Source organism: Alosa pseudoharengus, unplaced genomic scaffold, assembly GCF_046254945.1.
Source record: "Alosa pseudoharengus isolate Yale_2024_CS ecotype anadromous, Long Island Sound unplaced genomic scaffold, YU_APseudo_1.1 YU_APseudo_1.1_scf_19, whole genome shotgun sequence".
NCBI classification, from domain to species: Eukaryota; Metazoa; Chordata; class Actinopteri; order Clupeiformes; family Clupeidae; genus Alosa; species Alosa pseudoharengus.
Window position 1 is genome coordinate 3097058 of NW_027468657.1, and position 18958 is coordinate 3116015.

The window sequence follows — 18958 nt, forward strand, 5'->3', positions numbered from 1 at the left end:
GGACTTGAACAAATATCACGTTTTTCAAAGGAAACACTGAGGCTAATTCAAACAGACACGCACAATCAAGCCCACACACTAGAAACTCACACAGACACACACTACAAACTCACACAGACCCACTACAAACACACACTACACACATACATACACACACAAACACACACACTACACACACACACACACACACACCAGCACACACACACTGCAAGAGAAAGAGAGAAGGTGTGTGTGGGTGATGCAGTGTGATGATGAGGATATCAAATCTATTCATTAATTCTACACTAGTGCTGCTCACATTAACTCTACACTAGCGCTGCTCACGTTAACTCTACACTAGCGCTGCTCACATTAACTCTACACTAGCGCTGCTCACATTAACTCTACACTAGTGCTGCTCACATTAACTCTACATTAGCGCTGCTCACATTAACTCTACACTAGCGCTGCTCACATTAACTCTACACTAGTGCTTCAGTGCTGCTCACATGAACTCTACACTAGAGCTGCTCACATTAACTCTACACTAGTGCTTCAGTGCTGCTCACATTAACTCTACACTAGCACTGCTCACATTAACTCTACACTAGCGCTGCTCACATTAACTCTACACTAGTGCTGCTAATGTTAACTCTACACTAGCACTGCTCACATTAACTCTACACTAGCGCTGCTCACAATAACTCTACACTAGAGCTGCTCACGTTAACTCTACACTAGTGCTTCAGTGCTGCTCACATTAACTCTACACTAGCGCTGCTCACATTAACTCTACACTAGCGCTGCTCAGATTAATTCTACACTAGCGCTGCTCACATTAACTCTACACTAGTGCTGCTCACGTTAACTCTACACTAGCGCTGTTCACATTAACTCTACACTAGTGCTTCAGTGCTGCTCACATTAACTCTTCACTAGCGCTGCTCACATTAACTCTACACTAGTGCTTCAGTGCTGTTCACATTCACTCTTCACTAGCGCTTCAGTGCTGCTCACATTAACGCTACACTAGCGCTGCTCACATTAACTCTACACTAGCACTGCTCACATTAACTCTACATTAGCGCTGCTCACATTAACTCTACACTAGCGCTGCTCACATTAACTCTACACTAGCGCTTCAGTGCTGCTCACATTAACTCTACACTAGCGCTGCTCACATTAACTCTACACTAGCACTGCTCACATTAACTCTACATTAGCGCTGCTCACATTAACTCTACACTAGCGCTGCTCACATTAACTCTACACTAGCGCTTCAGTGCTGCTCACATTAACTCTACACTAGCACTGCTCACATTAACTCTACACTAGTGCTGCTCACATTAACTCTACATTAGCGCTGCTCACATTAACTCTACACTAGCACTGCTCACATTAACTCTACACTAGCGCTGCTCACATTAACTCTACACTAGTGCTTCAGTGCTGCTCACATTAACTCTACACTAGCGCTGCTCACATTAACTCTACACTAGAGCTGCTCACAATAACTCTACACTAGCGCTGCTCACATTAACTCTACACTAGCGCTGCTCACAATAACCCTTTACCCGCCAAAGTCGCAAAATTGCGACAAACAACGTCACTGATTAAAACAGACGATAGACGCGAGTACAGTGTAAAATCTCATTTGTACTCTTGACCACTAGTTGGCAGACACCCAGAGCTTCGAGTCAAGCTCAATCTTTTTTTTTCAAAGTTTTCAGGAAGCATGTGAAAAACATGCGAGAAACACACGAAGAAGACGTGCATTTCCTCCATAACGCGGAAGCGATGCGGGCCATAGTTTTGCACAAATTGAAGCAGAAATACACCAAATGTTGAACAACGTGTGATGAAGTCTCGGGTCTTTTATTCATCTATTCTGATTCTAAAGGATAAAATCTGCATTTTGGAGGATATGATCGATCGTCTATTGGCAGTGATAGTCACGGATCGTCTGTGAATGGAGGTGCGTCATTTGCGTCTTTCCGACAGTGTTCACTAAGCATACAATGCTTATTTCGACCCTCTGCCCAACATAGCTGTAGGTGCCAGTGGTAATAGTGATGATAGTGTCCGTAATGGACGTGGTATTACACGCGATTACACACGAGAAACACATAAGACGTGCATTTCCTCCATAACACGGAAGCAATGCAGGCCATAGTTTTACACAAATTGAAGCAGAAATACACCAAATGTTGAAGAAAAAGTTAACATGTGATGAAGTCTTGGGTCTGTTATTTACCTAGTCTGATTCTGAAGGAGAATATCTGCCTTTTGGAGAATATGAGCGATCGTCTAGTCACGCTGCGTCTGTGAATGGAGGTGCGTCATTTGCGTCTTTCCGACAGTGTTCACTAAGCATACCACGCTTATGTCGACCCTCTGCCCAACGTAGCTGAAGGTGCCAGTGGTAAAGGTGATGATAGTGTCCGTAATGGACGTAGTAAAGACAGCAGGGGTAGTAAAAATAGGGCTCTGAAGAACTACAAAGTCACCCGCGATAGGAACTGATTTGACCAGGCTACTTTATTGTATAGCAGAATAAGGTTTGTGGTAATAGTAATAGTTTACTATTGTTGGTTTACATGTGACTGCTTTCCTGTTCAGGTGTTATGTGGGTGAAATGACAAAAAAGTAAGCAAAACTGCTCAAATATATGTTCAACATCCAGTATTTACTGAAATGTGCATAATTCGAGGTGGTTGTCATCCAGTGACGTCATAATATGCAAATTACTTTTGTTCATACTCAATGATTTTCACATTTACAGTAGGACTTTATCTCTGACCACTTTCAAGCCATGGCCTTTTGAAATTTTGATGTAAAAATCGAATGATGTTTTTTTTAAAACCTGGCGCCTAAAGGGTTAACTGTACATTAGCGCTGCTCACATTAACTCTACACTAGCACTGCTCACATTAACTCTACACTAGTGCTGCTCACATTAACTCTACATTAGCACTGCTCACATTAACTCTACACTAGCGCTGCTCACATTAACTCTACACTAGTGCTGCTAATGTTAACTCTACACTAGCACTGCTCACATTAACTCTACACTAGCGCTGCTCACAATAACTCTACACTAGAGCTGCTCACATTAACTCTACACTAGTGCTTCAGTGCTGCTCACATTAACTCTACACTAGCGCTGCTCACATTAACTCTACACTACAGCTGCTCACAATAACTCTACACTAGCGCTGCTCACATTAACTCTACACTAGTGCTTCAGTGCTGCTCACATTAACTCTACACTAGCGCTGCTCACATTAACTCTACACTAGCGCTGCTCACATTAACTCTACACTAGCGCTTCAGTGCTGCTCACATTAACTCTACACTAGCATTGCTCACATTAACTCTACACTAGTGCTGCTCACATTAACTCTACATTAGCGCTGCTCACATTAACTCTGCCTGGATGCATCTGAACAGTCACTAGCGCATACAGTATACACACACACACAAAGCTCAGAAACACATTCATAGAATTAAAACACACACACACACACTGACTCGTCTATCAGCTGTCAGAGGCTGTGTATGCGTGTGTGTGTGTGTGTGTGTGTGTGTGTGTGTGTGTTGGAGGTGACTCCATTAGTCTTCCAGACAACATTCCACCTCCTGATTAATAGACACCTGATGGATGTTCTGACCTTGTTTCCTCTCACTGACATCAATCCTCCAATCACAAGACACACAACCACACACACACACACACACACACACCACCACACACACACACACAACCACACACACACAACCACACACACACACACACACACAACCACACACACACACACACAACCACACACACACACACACACACACACAACACACTCACACAACCACACACACACACACACACACACACACACACATATGCACATACTCACACACACACACACACACACACACACACACAGGGTGCGATTTGTAGGGGGGGTTTTCCTATCCCTACCTCTGCTAAATTATTTTTATCCCCGGTGGGGACAAGGATTTTCTCCCCTTGATAGCGATGAATGCAACTTAACTGCTAGCCTACTTAAACTCTTGAAATCTAACGATCTTCAGTGTCTATACATCAGAGTAGGCTATTCAGTAGCCTTCTGGCAGACGGCACATATTTCTGAACGTCATCGAACACAAAAACATTGTAACATTTTAGTGCGGGAACTTCCGCAGGGAAAACAGCGCTGAACCAAACATGAAACGCGTTCAGAGCAGCATATCGTCTTACTTTAAACACCTGTAGTTTGCGGAGGACGAACGAGAAAGCACTCGTTTGATAAATCAGCCAGTAGGCTAGGCCTAGTAGACAAATAATTTACAGAAATAATCTGTACAGCAAAAACGAATGTTGGTGGGTATTTAAACTATCTAGCGGGTGTTTTAACAGCTGCAAGAAATAGAAGCTTATGGCCCATATGTTCTGGTTCGTAAATTATTTTCATAAAACTTCAAGTTGCCCTATAACTTCTCTCCAAACTCTTCACTGCACTGTAGGCAATTAACTGACAGTATGATAGTAAGCTATTTATTTTCTGTAGGCTTCAATAAACACATTTATTTTTTCAACTTTTACAATATTACGCACTTGGCTACTGAACGCAAATCTGCAGGAGAGAGAATGCACGCAGCCTACGCAGCGTTTAGCGCAATGTATAGGCTATTTGTATACCAACTAACACTGTTAGCCAATTCACTAACTCAAGACTTCAGTGTCATCATATACAACATTTTACTAGGGCTGTCAATCGATTAAAAAAAGGAATCTAATTAATTACATACTTAATTGTGATTAATTCATCTAAATTAATCGCATATATAATTTTTGCTGTGAAAGTATTTTAAATATTTAAATTCAAATGAATCATTAAATAATCAGCATTACTGAAATTAAATTTCAAAAATACTTTTATTATTACTTTCACTGTTCAAATAATGGCCATAATAATCTATGATATGACCTAATATGCTGAGGAAATAAATTCAAAAGTGCTTCGGGAAGAAGTAATTTTTTAACATACAAGGCATTTCAAGCCACAAGCTAGGGCAGGGGTTCCCAAACTTTTCCACGACAAGGCCCCCCAAATACCACTAGGTTCTGGTGATATGCAAATTCCTTGCTGCAGACTTTGCAGAGGACTTTATTTTCAACACCATCAGGCCGTTTTTAAAAAGTAAATGTTCCAATCAATGATCCAGGCAGCACGTTCTCTTCTCTCTCCTTCATTTTACAGTCTAATTTTTACTGACTAGAACGGCTCGGGGTCAAAGGTCATACGGAATCGATTAATCTGCACTAATTTTTTTAACCAGTTAATTTTTCTCAAATTAATTAATAGAAGTTAACTAGAAAATGCAATTCCAGGGAATTACCATTGCATGTGTAGCAGGCTGTGCCTCTACTGAGTGTTACGTGTTCCGAAGTCTAGACATGATGAATGGGCGTTTCACAATTAGGTGCACGTATATAGTGACAGTGGCAGTTCCTGGGGTTACGCGTCTACCTTTCTTCTTCCGGGGATTTGGTCTCTGTTGTGGCGTGGCACGCAAGCTGGTCGGGCTAGCTTGTTCTCTTGAGCGGTGAACATATTCCAAGCAAGGTGAGCGATTCGATCTTTTGCTTGTTTTAATGGAGTTTAAAACTATCGCTGTAGCCTTAGTTTATGCCTTGCCTTACAGTGGTGTGGCTCATTGCGGCTTGGTGCGAGTAGCTTACAGTTGAGCTAAGGTTCTACTCCAGTGCAGTGGAGCTGGTGTTTCTTTCCCTTGTCTTCGTGGGTTCTACTACTACAAGGCAAGCGTGGGTCCTGTGGTCCAAAGGTAAGCTCATTACTAATGCTCACTATTGTGGTGCGATATAGCACTATTCCTATTTAACGCATAGTTGTTTATCTGCCGGTTTGTCTGTGTTTAGGTGGTGGTTATGATCTCTGGTCCATCCTTTGGCTTACTCTACTGCTAAGATAGCTGCACTTTGTGAGTCGGTACGTATACGCAAGCACTGCCATAGTTAATGTATGCAATAGTAATTCACATAGAGTAACTGTAACGTTTACATTTATAGAGACTGCATGTTTCACCGGCAAAGACGAGATTGGCCACCAGGCGAGTGTCCGCTCTCACAAGGGGCTGCTGTTTTGTCTTGTCCATTTTGTCTTGTCCATTTTGTCTTGTCTATTTTGTTTCGTTTTTGTGACTTGTTTAATCAATCTCTCCATACTCTGGTCATCCTAGCGGGGGCTGCTAGCTTTGGTTGATGGGGCTTGGTTGTTTACCTCACGCTGCTGCTTATCTACAGCTTGCTTTGTCTACAGCTTGCTTTGTTACGATGATTGTTACGTACTGCTGGTGAGAGTTTGTATCATCTGTGTGTTGCTTTCTTTTCTTTTGTATTACTCTATATTTTGTGTGTGTGTGTGTGTGTGTTTGTGTGTTTATGGTTGTGTGTGCATATGGTCCTATGTGCCTAACTTCTGCTACCCTGTAGTGGTGGACGCCTGGGGTCTTAACCGACGTGGTCCTTATAGCAGGGCTCTGGGCCTCTCCTAGCATTGTGCCACAAGCACAAGAAGTACCCTCTTCATATCAGAGCTAATAAACAATTCATTATCTATTGGGTGGCAACTCCACCCTTATATGCATGTAGCTGATATCTCTCTCTCCCTCCTCGACAGGAATAGCTGGCCTACACTGGTGGTTCGCAGTCTCCGGGTGGTGGTCTTCCTCACTAGCCTCCCTACTTCCACGTGGTGTGTCTGACGTTGCAGTGTCGTCACCTGGTTGCAGTGTGAGTTTTGTGTGTGTGTGTGTGTGAGAGTGTGTGCAAGATATTCTCTCTCTCTCTTTTTCTGCCTCCTGCCAGTGCTTAGCCGTCAGTCCTGTCTATGGTAGTAATAGAGATTAATTACATTGTCAATTGGACATCTCCATCTTTAGGGTCACGTCCTCGCCATACCCCCGGCCTCCCTTCCACTTTAACGGGAGAGCTTGTCCATCGCTGTGACTGCTGTGTTTTATTAAGCTAATTATGCATTTGTCCTTTTGCTACTAATAAACATATGTATTGCATCATTCACGTCTCTGCCCTATGTGTATCGAACCTGTGTTGCCAATTACTTGAGTTGGTGAATTGGTAATAGTGTCCTAGGGGTAACCATACTCTAGGTGGCGTAGTCAGCTATAATTTCCTTTTTGAATCTGCCACATTTTGGCGTATAGTCGGCAGGATCACATTCCATTAAGGCAGAGACGTGTATGTTATGTTTGCTTTCCTTGTGGTGCCTAGGAATAGTTGTTGTGTTTTGTTTGCAAAAGACAATTAGGATTGGTGTTTGTGGTCAATAGGAAAGACAAAACAGCAGCCTCTGCATCAGGTTTCCCTAAACCATCTTTTCTTAGGTAGGTGGTGTGTGCGTATACATACATATATTTTTCTCTTGTAGTGCAGCTTTCTTTTGTCAGTATGGCGGAGGAAATGCAGCAGCTGCGAGATTTGATTGCACAACTTCAGGCAGACAATGATCGCCTTCGTCAAGGACCACAGCCTCCCAATGACCCCGTCCCTGGGCCCTCACGACCTGCGGTCACAGAGCGGTTGGTAGTCATCCCCAGAGATCGCAAGTGTTCTATTTTTAATGGTAAGACTGGCATGGAAGTAACTGAGTGGGTAGAGGAAGTACAGGCTTGTATGCGTGCCCGCCATCTTTCCCAAGCAGATCAGGCCTTCTTTATTTTCGACCATCTGGAAGGGGAAGCAAAGGAGGAAATTAAGTACCGTCCTAGCATAGAGCGGGAGGATCCAGCTAAAGTCCTGGCTATCTTAAAGGAATTGTACAGCTGTAGTCAGTCTTATGTTACCCTCCAACAAACCTTCTTTTCCAGACAGCAGCAAGAGGGAGAAACACTGACTGAGTTTTCATTGGCCTTAATGGCCCTGATGGAAAAAGTGAAACGGCAGGCCTTAGACAGGATTCCTAATGCTGAGGTTCTTCTGCGAGACCAGTTTGTAGAACATGTCCTGGATGGTGCTCTTCGCAGAGAGTTAAAGCAGTTCATCCGTCGTCAACCTCTGGCCACTCTGCTGGAAGTACGCAGTGAGGCTATTAGGTGGGAACGGGAGGGAGTTTCAGGGGCGGCCCGAGCACGTAGCTATTCTCTCCCCTCGGTGCATGGTATGCAGTATGGGGTTCAAGGGCGTTCTTGTGTTACTCCTCCACCAGCAGCATCGCCATCAGAGTTAGGTGAGTTGAAGGAGCTTTTGAAACGCCAACAAGAGCAACTTGACCGGCTCACTCAAACTGTGGCATCATTGCAGAACCCCCCGTTACCTAGTAGGCCATCACACAATGCGCCGTTGATTTGCAGGCGGTGCCAACAACCAGGGCATTTTGCCTCGGAGTGTGACGGGGAACGAGTCCCGTCTCGCCCAGGTGCTTGTCCTTTCACCGGCCCGCCCATTAGAACAGCTAGATCTTCCCCAACTCAGCACCAGGGAAACTGAAGCCCACTGAGCTGCAGAGCCACAGCTCAGGTGGGGCCTGTATTGGCTCCTCTGTTGATTCCATGTCAAGGTTAATGTCGTCTTGTCCTAACATTGATGTATCCATTGGTGGGGTCACCGTTTCCTGTTTGTTAGACACCGGTTCCATGGTGTCCACTGTGACGGAGACTTTCTTTCTACAGCAGTATAGACCGTGGGGTAATGAGCGCCTTCAGTCGTGCCAGTGGCTACAGCTTCGGGCCGCTAATGGGCTTGCAATCCCCTATGTGGGTTATCTGGAGCTGGATGTCACTCTTTGTGGTAAGACTATACCACGCTGTGGAATTTTGGTAGTGAGGGATCCAGTAGGTATTTCTCCTGCTGCCCCTGGGGTTTTGGGGATGAATGTGATTAGCCGATGTTATCGGGAACTTTTTGGAACACATGGCCCGGCCCTGTTTGATTCTCCTGCTGTCTCCCATGCCCCTGGTCCAGTCCTTGAGGCTCTACAACAGTGCCATCATTCTGCGGTGCGGGTTCATAGGAAACATACTGGGACTGTTCGAGTGTGGGAGCGCGGGCCGTTTGTGTCCCTGCTGGGGTGATCAAATTGGTGACTGGTACCTGTTCCCAACAGCTTGAGGGGTCCTCAGCACTCTTTGAACCCCCAGAATCTGGGTTGCCAGCTGGACTGTTAGCATCCCCCTGTCTGGTGAAGGTTGTTCGGGGCACTGCCTATGTCCCCATTATCAATGTGGAGACATCTGAGGTTCGTCTCTACCCCCGTACCAGTTTAGGCTCGTTGTGCAGTGTTGATGTAATTAGTTTACCGACGGGTGTCACTGAAGTAAGACCCGTGACTGCGACCGTGTCCTCTCAGGTGGCCTCCGGCACTGGACAAGAAGGGTTAGAAGCAGTGGATTTGTCAGCTATATCTGAGGCTGAGCAATTGGAGGTTAAGAGCCTCTTGCACAAGTATAACTGCCTCTTCTCTACTCGTGATGGGGACCTGGGGTGTACAGACCTCCTCTCCCATGAGATTCCGCTGCTAGATGATATTCCAGTCCGCCAGCGGTATCGGCGTATCCCGCCGTCAGAGTACGAAGTAGTAAAGACTCACATCAACCAACTCCTCGAAGCCCAGGTGATTAGGGAGAGCTGTAGTCCCTATGCATCTCCAATTGTCCTTGTTAAAAAGAAGGACGGGAGTTTGCGGATGTGTGTCGATTACCGTTTACTCAATAGTAAGACGAGAAAAGACGCTTTTCCCCTTCCCCGCATCGAGGAAAGTTTGGATGCTCTCTCTGGAGCCCACTGGTTTTCTACTCTAGATCTAGCCAGTGGGTACAACCAGGTGCCTGTTTCAGAGCAGGACCGACCGAAGACGGCATTTTGTACACCATTTGGCTTGTTCGAATGGAACAGGATGCCTCGGATTATGTAACGCCCCTAGCACCTTTCAACGGCTGATGCAAAGGATGTTTGGCGATCAACAGTATCAATCTTTGTTGTTGTACCTGGATGACATTATTATTTTCTCCTCATCATTTTCCCAGCACCTCCAACGGCTAGAGGTGGTTCTTAGCCGGCTGCAGCGGGAGGGGTTGAAGGTCAAACTCCAAAAGTGTGCCTTTTTCCAACAGAAGGTGAGCTATTTGGGGCATGTAATTTCCAGTGAAGGGGTCTCCACCGACCCTGCAAAGATTGATGCAGTGGCCAATTGGCAACGCCCGCGTCACGTGTCTGAGCTACGGTCGTTTTTAGGGTTTGCTAGCTACTACCGCCGCTTCGTGCCGGGTTTTGCCAAGTTGGCCGCCCCTTTGCATAAACTGGTTGCAGACTTGGCAGGCACTAGGTCCAAGCGAGGGTCAGGACAGGTTATTGATATGGCATGGACTCCCCAGTGTGAACAGGGTTTTGAGACACTTAAGGCAAGGTTGGTTTCTGCTCCGGTGTTGGCGTATGCGGATTTCTCACTCCCGTTTATCTTAGAGATTGATGCCAGTCACAGTGGACTTGGGGCAGTTCTCTCTCAACAGAGGGATGGGAGTGTGCGACCTGTAGCTTATGCCAGCCGCGGTCTACGTCCCACTGAGCGCAACATGGACAACTATAGTTCCATGAAACTGGAACTGCTTGCGCTCAAGTGGGCCATGAGTATTTGTTGGGGCACCAGTGTGTAGTTTACACTGACAATAACCCCCTGAGCTACCTTCAGTCAGCTAAACTGGGAGCTACTGAACACCGGTGGGCAGCCCAACTCGCCACATTTGATTTCGAAATCAAGTATCGATCAGGCCGCAGCAATGGGAATGCTGACGCACTCTCACGGCAATATGTGTCAAGTGCTAGTCTAGCTGCGTATGTCCCTCGCGGTACCCTGGTCCCAGCAACTCTTCAGCAAGTCCCGGTGTTAGACCAAAGGACCTTGGTAACCCAGTCCACGGTTTCGGTCTTGCCTTGTCAATCCCCCTCTGATCTTTCCGCCTTGCAACAGGCGGACCCACTCCTGCGGGAGGTGCTAAAGTTTTGGAGACGCCAGTCCGGCCCTACCGCAGAGGAGAGACGACAAGTCTCCAAACAGGCTATGTCACTGTTGCGCCAATGGGACCGTCTGGCGGAGAGGGAGGGGGTGTTGCATCGCCGAGTCTTCCGCCCTGATGGGGGAGAGGAACACTTCCAACTTCTACTACCTGCAGCTCTTAAGAAAGATGTCTTGCAGAAATTGCATCATGAACATGGCCACCAGGGCATTGAGCGAACCTCCGAACTAGTGCGGCTCCGGTGTTACTGGCCAGGCATGTCGTTAGACATAAGTAAATGGTGTCAGGAGTGTGAGCGTTGCCAGGTGGCAAAAGACGCTAGGCCTGTCTCCCATAGTTTTATGGGACATCTTCTTGCATCTAGGCCAAACGAGATCTTGGCCATAGATTTTACCACACTAGAACCATCTCGAAGTGGGGTTGAGCATGTTCTGGTTATGACAGATGTCTTTAGCAAATTTACACAGGCTGTCCCCACCCGAGACCAGAGGGCAGCTACGGTGGCGCATGTCCTCCTGAACGAGTGGTTCTTCAAGTTTGGAGTTCCAACTCGCATCCACTCGGACCAGGGTAGGAGCTTCGAGAGTGCTTTACTCCACCAGCTATGCTGCCTGTATGGAGTAGGCAAATCTCGCACTACCCCATATCACCCGGCAGGGAATGGGCAGTGCGAGCGTTTTAACCGAACTCTCCACAATCTGCTCCGCACTTTACTAACCTCACAGAAGCGAGACTGGACGGCATGCCTGCCGCACGTCCTGTTTTGTTATAACACCACGTTACATCAAGGCACTGGCGAGTCGCCATTCTTTTTGATGTTTGGCCAAGAGCCAAGGCTTCCTGTTGATTTTCTTCTGGGTCGTGTTCAGGAGCCTGTAGCTGGAAAGGTAGAGGATTGGGTGGTGGAACATCAGGCCCGCCTTCAGGTGGCTTTTGAGGGTGCTCGTGATCGGCTGCTGGCGGCAGCCAGTCGGCGCAAGGAAAAGCATGACCAACACATTCAGCCATCACCTCTGCAAATAGGTCAGTTGGTATACATCCGAGACTTGAGCGTTAGGGGTCGCCACAAGATTCACGATCTGTGGAGCTCAGTAGTCTATCGAATTGTGAAGCCCCCTTCTGGAGATGGAGTTGTTTACACCATTGCTCCGGTGGATGATTTGAGTAGGGTAAAGACCGTGCATCGTGACATGTTAAAAGCTCAGGTCCCAACTGCATTCGTTGCGTCACCACCTCGACCACCCTCACTTCCAGTTAGGGATGACGAGGCAATCTCGGCGCCGAATTATGATCTCGTCTTGCTGGTTCCAGGAACCGCACCGTCGGTGACCACTGCCACACTACCCCAACAAAACAACCTTGGCCCTCCCCCTATAGTAGAGCCTGAAACTACTTTGGATCCTCACCTGACTTCAGAGTTCTCTCTGACCACAGATTCTGTGTCCTCTATAGCCTTACCGGCTCAGCTTAGCCCTAATCCATCTGTTCTACGTCGAACAGCCCGTCCGACAGCTGGCCAACATTCAAATGTTCATCGCCTTCCGCGGTCAAGTGGCCGGGTGGACCACAAGGGTACGGGTCCATCAACTTCCACCACTGGAGTTCCATCTATCACTCTGGATAATCAAATCAGGCCATAATCATGCAACCTTCCCCGTCACTGTATCGTCGGGGCGACGACACAAAAGAGGGGGGCAGAATGTAGCAGGCTGTGCCTCTACTGAGTGTTACGTGTTCCGAAGTCTAGACCTGATGAATGGGCGTTTCACAATTAGGTGCACGTATATAGTGACAGTGGCAGTTCCTGGGGTTACGCGTCTACCTTTCTTCTTCCGGGGATTTGGTCTCTGTTGTGGCGTGGCACGCAAGCTGGTCGGGCTAGCTTGTTCTCTTGAGCGGTGAACATATTCCAAGCAAGGTGAGCGATTCGATCTTTTGCTTGTTTTAATGGAGTTTAAAACTATCGCTGTAGCCTTAGTTTATGCCTTGCCTTACAGTGGTGTGGCTCATTGCGGCTTGGTGCGAGTAGCTTACAGTTGAGCTAAGGTTCTACTCCAGTGCAGTGGAGCTGGTGTTTCTTTCCCTTGTCTTCGTGGGTTCTACTACTACAAGGCAAGCGTGGGTCCTGTGGTCCAAAGGTAAGCTCATTACTAATGCTCACTATTGTGGTGCGATATAGCACTATTCCTATTTAACGCATAGTTGTTTATCTGCCGGTTTGTCTGTGTTTAGGTGGTGGTTATGATCTCTGGTCCATCCTTTGGCTTACTCTACTGCTAAGATAGCTGCACTTTGTGAGTCGGTACGTATACGCAAGCACTGCCATAGTTAATGTATGCAATAGTAATTCACATAGAGTAACTGTAACGTTTACATTTATAGAGACTGCATGTTTCACCGGCAAAGACGAGATTGGCCACCAGGCGAGTGTCCGCTCTCACAAGGGGCTGCTGTTTTGTCTTGTCCATTTTGTCTTGTCCATTTTGTCTTGTCTATTTTGTTTCGTTTTTGTGACTTGTTTAATCAATCTCTCCATACTCTGGTCATCCTAGCGGGGGCTGCTAGCTTTGGTTGATGGGGCTTGGTTGTTTACCTCACGCTGCTGCTTATCTACAGCTTGCTTTGTCTACAGCTTGCTTTGTTACGATGATTGTTACGTACTGCTGGTGAGAGTTTGTATCATCTGTGTGTTGCTTTCTTTTCTTTTGTATTACTCTATATTTTGTGTGTGTGTGTGTGTGTGTTTGTGTGTTTATGGTTGTGTGTGCATATGGTCCTATGTGCCTAACTTCTGCTACCCTGTAGTGGTGGACGCCTGGGGTCTTAACCGACGTGGTCCTTATAGCAGGGCTCTGGGCCTCTCCTAGCATTGTGCCACAAGCACAAGAAGTACCCTCTTCATATCAGAGCTAATAAACAATTCATTATCTATTGGGTGGCAACTCCACCCTTATATGCATGTAGCTGATATCTCTCTCTCCCTCCTCGACAGGAATAGCTGGCCTACACTGGTGGTTCGCAGTCTCCGGGTGGTGGTCTTCCTCACTAGCCTCCCTACTTCCACGTGGTGTGTCTGACGTTGCAGTGTCGTCACCTGGTTGCAGTGTGAGTTTTGTGTGTGTGTGTGTGAGAGTGTGTGCAAGATATTCTCTCTCTCTCTTTTTCTGCCTCCTGCCAGTGCTTAGCCGTCAGTCCTGTCTATGGTAGTAATAGAGATTAATTACATTGTCAATTGGACATCTCCATCTTTAGGGTCACGTCCTCGCCATACCCCCGGCCTCCCTTCCACTTTAACGGGAGAGCTTGTCCATCGCTGTGACTGCTGTGTTTTATTAAGCTAATTATGCATTTGTCCTTTTGCTACTAATAAACATATGTATTGCATCATTCACGTCTCTGCCCTATGTGTATCGAACCTGTGTTGCCAATTACTTGAGTTGGTGAATTGGTAATAGTGTCCTAGGGGTAACCATACTCTAGGTGGCGTAGTCAGCTATAATTTCCTTTTTGAATCTGCCACACATGTAAATGCAAAAAAGCTGCTGTGCATAACATTAAATTACTTACAGTATGATTATTCAGATTACATAGACGTGTCCAGTATTCTTGAAAAACACTTACTTGATTAGATGTTAGCTTAGAGTATATGACAGTCAGTAAAAATAAATTGTTAATTCAATATTGATCAACATTCTTTGTTTTAATACAGCAGAATGATACTCAGAATACACTAATGAACACTTAACAACCAATGTAAGCTTGAAGTCAAAAAAATCACAGTTGTGTGTGTGTATATACATATACAGAATTTGATAATGCCAATCATATTATCCTAAGACAGATCTATTTATCAGTGTTAATTCTGAAATGGCAGTAAGAGCTAGAGGTCTCAAGTTAATTGTAATAAATAGGTCACTTTTGATGGTGAGCCCTTCAGTTTTAGACAGAACTTAGGTTAGAATCTTAATTTCCACACAGCACAGCTCAGGTCTAAAAACAGAGGTCTAACAGCACAGCTAAGTTTCACAGATGTCACAGCACAGGTATGATTCAAATGTATGCATGCTTCATCATATAGTTTTCGGCATAGTCCTCCTGCAACAATATAATACTCAGAATGTCTCAGTGTAGATCTCAGATCTACGTCTATAGTTCAAAGGTATGTGCAGATATGTTGAGATATGTTTTTAGGAATTAATGTTAGTGTTAATGTCAGCGATGTATGGTTGGCAGGATGTGCACACAGACAGGCACACACGTAATGTAATACACGGTCATCACCACACTGGTCTGGTCTGGTCCCTAAAAGACAAAAGCAAACAAGTTAGAGTTATACCAAAAACATGGAATGTGTACAATTGTTCAATACAACTTAGATATTTAAGTGAGGTTGTTGCACCATAAATCTGTAATGGTAGTTAAATATACTAGCCTATAGTATTTCACTGCAAACAAAGCAACATTTTGTGTTTTATTAATTTCTGTTTAAGGATAGTTGATAGCCAAACAGTTTAAAGTAAACAGCTGAGAACACTTTGTAGGCAAAGGGTGTGTTGTTGCTGTTGATTATCATAAACTGAGTCTTAAGGATGGACCATTCTGATATTAAGCATCTTGATAAACAACTAGGCTACACTATATCTTACAGCTTGGTCTGTCCACATTTTTTCTACAGATTACAATGTAGGCCTACTTTAGGATGTAGCCTACAACAACTGGGAAGCTTTAATTTATAGGCCAGAATAATGCAGAAATGAGTACCCTAGGCCAAGTAAACATACTCTGCAGCTATGTTGACAGCACAAACGTTATACCTCAACTTCTGTAGTGTGTTTTAACAATACTTTGGTCATATGGTCCGTTTCCAAACAGTAAGGTTTTCATCAGGTCCCTTTCCACAGGTTATCAAGAGCCAGATAGTATAACGTTATTAAAATGTTACTGGTTAGTGAGCAAATGTAACGTTAACGTCAGTGCTTAGCTGGGAGCGACGTTAGGTTTGAATGTCGTTAGCTAACGTTATCGAAACCTACAGCTTAACCGGTCAATTTAAAGTGACGACTTATTAACGTGGATTAGGTGGGTTTCATAACTTTCCTTACATAATAAATATCAACGGATAGGATAAGTGCTAACGTTAACTATTCCCCTAACGTTAGAACTAACGTTACCGAGTTTGGCTACTTGTGACCTATCATTTCATACATAGCCTATGTGCTACATAACATAATGTTTGACGACATAAATGAGTCAAACCAAAAATCGGACCACTTACCTTGTCTGTAGTTAGAGAAATGTGCCTCTGGAGGAGAGTTTTACGAGCAAGTGAAGTATCACGGCAGGCCAAAACGTTCAGAAGATTCACAGCTCCAGTGGTAGAAAGATTGATTGCAGCGGACCAGCTGTGGATTGCTTTCAGGTGCCGGTCACGTCATAATGCTAAAAGTTGCCGCCAAGGCGGTCAATGTTAACTCAATGGGAATTTATTGCTCTTTTATCGTAAATATCTCAAAAAGTATATAGTTTGTGCATATATGTGTGTGTGTATATATATGTGTGTGTATATGTGTGTGTGTGTATATGTGTGTGTGTGTATATATGTGTGTGTGTCTCACTCTGAGAATACTCCTCTCCCATCTGTGGTGGGTACTCCTCGTCCCAGTCGACCACGTCGTCGTCGGTGAGCACTACGATGTGGCACTCCCTCTCCCCGCTCTGGGCACTCGCCACCATCAGGGGCAGCACCATCTCCTCCAGGTACGCCTCGAACTGACGCCGCGCGCCGTCATTAGACAGCTCGTGCATCAGCGCACCTGACACACACACACACACACACACACACACACACAGACAGACAGAAGGATGGGGTCAGCCCGATACACCATCCCAGTCATGTACAGATACAGAGAGGCCGAGGTGTGTGTGCACTCACTCAGCTGTAAACGTGTGTTTGGGATTAACTCACTGAGCTGTACTGTATAGAGGAATGTGTGTGTGTATATTCACTCAGCTCTAGAAGTGTGTGTGTATTTACTGTTCTCTAGAGATGTGTGTGTTTCTTGTTATCTAGGTGTGTGTGTGTGTGTGTGTATTTACTGTTCTCTAGAGGTGTGTGTGTGTGTATTTACTGTTCTCTAGAGGTGTGTGTGTGTGTATTTACTGTTCTCTAGAGAGGTGTGTGTGTTTCTTTTTATCTAAGTGGGTGTGTGTGTGTGTATTTACGGTTTTCTAGAGGTGTGTGTGTGTGTGTGTTTACTGTTGTTGTTGTTTACTGGTTATGACATATCAATGTTATGTCCCAGGGTTATGTCCCAGGGTTATGTCCCAGGGTTATGACATCTTCAAGGTTATTACCAGCGGCTGATGGCAATTTGATTGTTTCAGCACACTCCGAAGAGACCCAAGGTTAGTGTGTCAACACGTGTGTGTGTGTGTGTGTGTGTGTGTGTGTGTGTGTGTGTGTGTGTGTTTTTGCGTCTTGGTATGCTGGACATGACATTTGGGGGTGTGGCTACATCGTCGATTCTACCTTTGAGTTTGAAGTTCGAGACTGAGATGTTGTGACACCCTTAATATATTCACTTACTCACTGAGCTCTAGAAACAGGGGTGTGTGTTGATGGTGCTGTAGATTATTGCTTTTCTAAAACTACACACACCTGGAGAGGTTTCATGGAGTCAGATCACAGAAACAAACATGCACTAATTTATCCCATAGAAAATCACCGTTCTTCTCCCAAACAAAACAGTTCCACAGTAACAATGGTTGCCAAGCGACACACCGCTACAGTTTTGTTTGGCGCCGTAACACTGATGTTATGCGATCACAGAGTGTTCGCAGAACTTTGAATGTGGCTTAGCCAATCATAATCGAGGACCAGAACTATCTGTTTCAGAATGTGTGTGTTCACTGAGATCTCTACATTTGATGGTGCTGTAGTCGAAGGAGAGAGAGTGTGTGTGTGTGTGTGTACTCACTGAGGTCTCTACACTTGATGGTGCTGTAGTCGAAGGAGAGAGAGTGTGTGTGTGTGTGTGTGTGTGTGTACTCACTGAGGTCTCTACACTTGATGGTGCTGTAGTCGAAGGAGAGAGAGTGTGTGTGTGTGTGTGTACTCACTGAGGTCTCTACACTTGATGGTGCTGTAGTCGAAGGAGAGAGAGAGTGTGTGTGTGTGTGTGTGTGTACTCACTGAGGTCTCTACACTTGATGGTGCTGTAGTCGAAGGAGAGAGAGTGTGTGTGTGTGTGTGTGTGTGTACTCACTGAGGTCTCTACACTTGATGGTGCTGTAGTCGAAGGAGAGAGAGTGTGTGTGTGTGTGTGTGTGTGTACTCACTGAGGTCTCTACACTTGATGGTGCTGTAGTCGAAGGAGAGAGAGTGTGTGTGTGTGTGTGTGTGTGTGTGTGTGTGTGTGTACTCACTGAGGTCTCTACACTTGATGGTGCTGTAGTCGAAGGAGAGTGTGTGTGTGTGTGTGTGTGTGTGTGTACTCACTGAGGTCTCTACACTTGATGGTGCTGTAGTCGAAGGAGAGAGAGTGTGTGTGTGTGTGTGTGTGTGTGTGTGTGTGTGTGTACTCACTGAGGTCTCTACACTTGATGGTGCTGTAGTCGAAGGAGAGTGTGTGTGTGTGTGTGTGTGTGTGTGTGTGTACTCACTGAGGTCTCTACACTTGATGGTGCTGTAGTCGAAGGAGATACAGAGGTAGTCACATGCCTCTCTGCGCTTTACACTTCTCCAAAAGTTCTTTGAACTGTGCCGAGGAAAATTTGCTCTTAAGTTGCATCTCGAGATCGGCAATCTCCTCTCGGACGGTAGTCAGTTTCTTGATTTGGTTGTCAATGACAAGCAGCCTGGGTCAAGGGAACATTACGACCCAAAGTGGGTTTCTTCATGATTCGTAATCCTCTCGGTATGTGTTTGTTGCGC

At 45.6% G+C, this 18958-nt stretch overlaps 2 long non-coding RNA genes across 2 annotated transcripts; both read left to right on the forward strand.

Moving 5' to 3' along the window:
- The first annotated feature begins 5534 nt into the window (after positions 1–5534).
- LOC143132997 (uncharacterized) lies at positions 5535–5986 on the forward strand. The gene is made up of 3 exons (XR_012988394.1): positions 5535–5603; positions 5683–5823; positions 5918–5986. It is a non-coding gene; the product is annotated as an uncharacterized LOC143132997 (long non-coding RNA).
- A 6888-nt stretch (positions 5987–12874) lies between these two features.
- On the forward strand, positions 12875–13326 carry LOC143132998 (uncharacterized). The gene is made up of 3 exons (XR_012988395.1): positions 12875–12943; positions 13023–13163; positions 13258–13326. It is a non-coding gene; the product is annotated as an uncharacterized LOC143132998 (long non-coding RNA).
- The last annotated feature ends 5632 nt before the right edge of the window (positions 13327–18958 follow it).